The sequence below is a fragment of the Callorhinus ursinus genome, unplaced genomic scaffold (assembly GCF_003265705.2).
Source record: "Callorhinus ursinus isolate GAN/ISIS: 27379988/994484 unplaced genomic scaffold, GSC_fseal_2.0 scaffold46, whole genome shotgun sequence".
Lineage (NCBI taxonomy): Eukaryota > Metazoa > Chordata > Mammalia > Carnivora > Otariidae > Callorhinus > Callorhinus ursinus.
In genome coordinates, this window is record NW_027397108.1 from 2,150,791 (window position 1) to 2,156,080 (window position 5,290).

A 5,290-nucleotide genomic window follows, 5' to 3' on the forward strand; every position below is an offset into this window, starting at 1 on the left:
ACAAGATCATCTCTCTATGAATAAAAGGATGGGAATAGGTGAAATGTTCCTATTTCTATTCATACATGATCATGCTCATAAAGGTAAAACGGTTTTCAGTGTCCTATGACTAGTACCTTTTGGTTATGGAACGAGACTTGGGTTTTCTTGTTAACTTCCACTATAAAATCACCATTTCTATGAAGAGAAATTCGTACGAAGAATTCCTATGAAGAGAAAATTCCAAGAGGGTGGAAAACTCTCTCTAAAGGAGTTGGTGAGAGAGGAGCGCTGGCTCACAGGGGTTGGGATCCTTGGACTGTGTTGTGCTTCTGGGAGGCATGGGAAGGCCTGGCCTCCATCCTCCACACGTTCTCCGTGCTCCAGGGGCATCTCAGTAGCGCTGCTATACCTCCCAGTGTTCTCTCTCCTCCCTCCCAACTATCGTAGAGCCCTGACTTTTACCTAGGACAATGACATTTAAGTAAGAAAAAACTGTATTTCCTCATTTCCTTTTCAACAGGATGTGGCCATGGGACTAGGCTCTGGCCAATAAGAGGAAAGTCGATGGACATAGAGGACTCCTGAAGTCTCCTTAAAAAGAAGGATGGGGGGGGTCTTTCCCCCTCCCACTCATCTCTATCCTGCCGCCTGGAACATGGATGTGAGGGCTGTAACTTGAACCGTGAGAATGCGGGCTGATCCTCATCTAGCTGAAGTACAGAGCTGGAAGGAACAGTGATCCTTGGTAACCTTGTAGAGACTCCATGCCATCCTTATGTATGCTCTCTTCTTTAAGCCACTTCTTTGTTGTTGTTGTTGTTGTTGTTGTTATTTGTAGCTGAATCTACTACTTTATCATCACTTTCACAGGGAAGCCTTCTCTGACCCTCTATGCAGCACCTTCTATTTCCTCTTTACAGCACTTATCAGGCTGGTAAACGATTTAATTACTTATTTAAAATTATTGATTTAATATTTGTAGCAGAGACTGTCAATGGTCCACCCACACCCTCTTGGAACTCCTCCCTGCCACATGCGATGATCCAGCAGCGTTACGTTGAAGCACCTGCAAATTATCAGGATGGCTTGGTCTAGCCACTGACTCCAAAACAGCCCCCCACAGAGGGGCAGATGGTTAGTGCCTCCCACCAAGAGCCCTAGACCAGAGCTGGTAGGCACTCCATTTACCTTGCCTCCTGATTAGGATGCCTTTGAGGTGTGTTTTACGCTATCATCTCCAGCAGGATTTAACCTGAGCCAATGACAGTGATAACCTGCCAGATAATGCATCTTGCATTGACTTCTTTCTCTTTTTGGTCTCATTTCCACAGACCCCTATTTCCTGGAACCACCACTCAAATAAGTCATTTGCATTCAGAAATTTGAATGAAGAAATGTTTGCTTCTGGGGAACCCAACCTCAAACAATATGTATCTCCATGTGAGGAATGCTGCCCCTTTAGGACCATGAATATGTTTGTCTTATTCACCATTCTACCTGCAGTATTAGCAACAGCCCAAGGCCAGCACTCAAAAGGTGGTGAATAAATGTCAGTTCACTTTTTTCTCTCCTCTGACACATCTAGAGTTAGCTGTCTATGACTGGTCCTAGGAGATATAATTAGGAAGCTTACTCTACCACATTCAGGATGGGCTGCACACCTATCCAGTACTTCTCTGAAAATAATTCTGTGCCCGTGGCAATCTTGCTCCATTATTTTTTAAATTACACCAACACAAACTATAGGAAATTACGGCACATATCTTTTCATATGTGCCCTTGGATTTTACTAAGAGTTTTCAATGGCCAGGATCTCCTACCTTTCTTCACCATGGACCTTCTAAATTTGTCTCCTTCCTCTTGACCCATTCTATGACTTTTGAAACTATAACAGCATATGAAACTACAGACATTATAGCATAGTGGGTAAGTACCCACATTTTAGACTCAAATGGCTCCCACTTTAAATCCTGTCTCTGCCACAGACTAAGTTGGTGACCTGGGGAAAGTTATTCAGTTTCTGTTAAATTTCCTTCCATGTAAGATAGGAATAATAGTACCTATGACACAGGATTATTTTGTAGATTAAATAATATAATGTATGTATAACAAATGATCCTACTTGTATTGAGGAAAATACAAGAGAATAAATACTATCTTTTTAAACATTTTTTTTTTAAGAGAGAGAGAGAGAATGGGGAGGGGCAGAGGGAGAGGGAGAGAGGATCCCAAGCGGGCTCTACGCCCAGCACAGAGCTAACACGAGGCTCAATCCCACGACTCCACGATCATGACCTGAGCCGAAATCAAGAGTCCGACACTTAACCAACTGAGCCACCCAGGTGCCCCAAGAGAATAAATATTATTAAAGGATATAGCTGAAGACATTGACTGCTTGCCCCAGGTGACGTATTTCTCTGGAAAGTTACTGAACCATTCCAAGTTATTTAGAAAACCACTCCTAAAATTGTACTATGATTGTTTCCCATATATTCTTACTCAAAGACCTCAGCTCTGTTGGCCACTCCCTCAGATGGCCAGTGCCTTGAGGGATTCCTAAATTTGAGTCTACACTCCTCTCAAAGGCAAATACGGTTGTTCCCAGGCCACAAGGAAGTACATAGAGCTGAGCTGTAATACTGAGTTCCACCAGAGGCGGCCACTGTTTGACATCACCCTACAATGTAAGCTATTTCCCAACTGAAGTTCTCAGTGAGTGAATGCCCAAGAAAGCAATTTTACAAATTGAAAATAGATTTATTGTGTTTATTTGTAGAGGTGCCTTGCAGCATGGCTCTTGCCACATTCCACAGAGAGGAGCAGATTTGGGAATACTAAACAATCCAAATAGTGGTATATAGGACTCAGAGGAAGGCTTTCCTCCCGAAGCAGTGCAGACTGCGTTGTGTTTCCTCTTGGGTTGTTGTGACAATCAGCTGCATACCAATTATAATCCGGGGTTTATAAACAGCCAGAAGATTCCCTTGGAGGGAGTAATTATATTTCCTTGAACATATAAGGCAAACGCTTTTTCTTAAACATGCTATGTGCTGACTGCAAAGTAGATTTACTTTACTGATGCTAAAGGAAGCCCCTCAGGATAAAGGCAAGGAATCTTGGTGGGACAGAGATATTAGGAGGCCAATAAATGAGCAGAGAACATAAACAATGCCATGGAGCATTATCATTCAGGGGATGAACCAGCTTGGCCTCTTCAAATAAACGTGCCTGATGAGATGTTAAGAGCATTGATGTTAAAACTCAGTTTCCTCTTCTATAAAGTGGAATAATGCTTACCTAATAAAGTTATTCTGAGAACCTCATTATAAAACATGCCTGAAGTGTCCAGAGCAGTAGATACCCCAAAACAATATCCTATATTATAGCTGTTGTCAGCCGCAAACCCATATCCCCTTCGAACTCACCATCCCTTCTACAAGACAATGGCTTCCTAGTGAAAGCATCCAAAGTTCTCTGCCGGGGGATTCTCTCAGCCCAGGTGAATGGGGCAGGTGGGGAGTGCCAAGGAGTTATACTTCCAGGAATAGCTCTTAGCCAGTCTTGCAGAAAATTTAGTGGGAAATACCCACTTCCTTGTTTTTGGGTAGGACAACTCTGAGGCTTGTTTCACAAGGGTGTCCTGTGGGTTTGAGTCCCCTTCGTCCCTGCGCTAACCTGCTTATTCATGCACCTTGGATTGGCTTCTCTGGCTTTCCTGTCTCACTTTCCTCCTTCCTGATGGGAGCTTCCTGGGATGACCTCCAAAATAAATTGCTGGCACTCAAAGTCTTGTTTCAGGATAGAATCCAGCCTAAACACTATATCTCACAATGCGAACAGACTTCATAACTTGGATCATTGGGTTCACAATGACATGTTCACTATTCACTAACCAGCATTGTCTATTCAGCTTCCTATCCAGCCCTTCTTCTATCCCACAGCCACTGCCTCAGTTAAGGCTCTTCTTATTTATCTATTTGTTTATTTATATCTATCTGCACCATAGTCTCTAACCAATCTCCACACTTCCAGTAAGTCTACCATCTAATCCACCACCCACTTACTGCCAAAGTTACTATCCTAAAATACAGTAATGCTATTCCCTGGTTTGTTTGTTTTTAAGACTTCAGTGGCACCCATTGCCTCCACGATTTATGTCTTAAATCTTATAACGTCATATGTAAAACACCTCAAAGCTGGTTCCAACCAACCTTTCAGCCTAGTCTCCAGTGACTGCTAACCACAGCTGATGGTCAGCCCACAGAGAACAAGATAGTGTCTTCTCCTTCCACCTGTCCCCTTTCTATGTGTTTGAATGTGCTTGTGATCTTCCCTGTCTGAGGAGCCTGGCTTATCATTCAAGGTCTAGCTCAAACTTCTTCACCTCCATGAGGACCTCTCCAACTCCCCAAACCAGTTCCCTCCTCTGGGCTCCCACAGTAGCATGTGAATTCACTGGCTCATTCATTCACTCAAAAAAGGTTCTTCTGAACATTTTCTACTATATACCAATCATGTGCCAAGCCCCAGGGAAACCATGCTGGATAAAAGCAGAAATCACTCTTGCCCACATGAAGATCACAGCTGGAGAAAGGAAACAGATATGAATTATCAGGTGATCATACAAAAGTTCATTACAAACTGCCATGAGAGTTTTACCACAAAGGATGCAGACCCAACCCATGGACACAAGGAATGGGTGCTTAAGTTGAAAGTGAAGTAGAAGATAACAGCGGATGAAGGAAGTGGCATATACATTACAGGCACAGGGGGTAGGAGGGAACACAATACTATTTTTGAAGAATAGAAGAGAGGCATGGGGAGAATGGAAGGAGAGGCACTTACACCATTCCATTCACTGTGTCATTTATATTTGTTGGCTGTGTCCTCCCTGCCTCATGCTTGAGAGTAAGCTCCTTAAAGGTAAGGACCATGCTGTCACTGAAAGTCCTATCCACCCCAGCACTTAGCACAATGCAAAAAACCCTAAGTAATGTACCCATTTTATGGATGAGGGAGTTGAGGATCAGAAAGGTTGAGTGAGTTGCCCAAGGTCCCAAAGCTGGCAGTGGCTGCACAGGAATTAGAATATACCTCCACCACTCCCCCACTACAATCTTTCTTTAAACAGCCACAAGGCAATCTCCCTCCACCTGTGCCCTCCCTGGGTGGTGGGGCGCCATTGACTGAGCCACCCAGGAGCCCCTAAAAAGTCCAAGTTTTTCTATAAGCTCCTTTTCAAAAAGCCAGTTACTGGTGTTTGTGTGTGTGTGTGTGTGTGTGTGTGTGTGTGTGTGTGTGTGTGTGT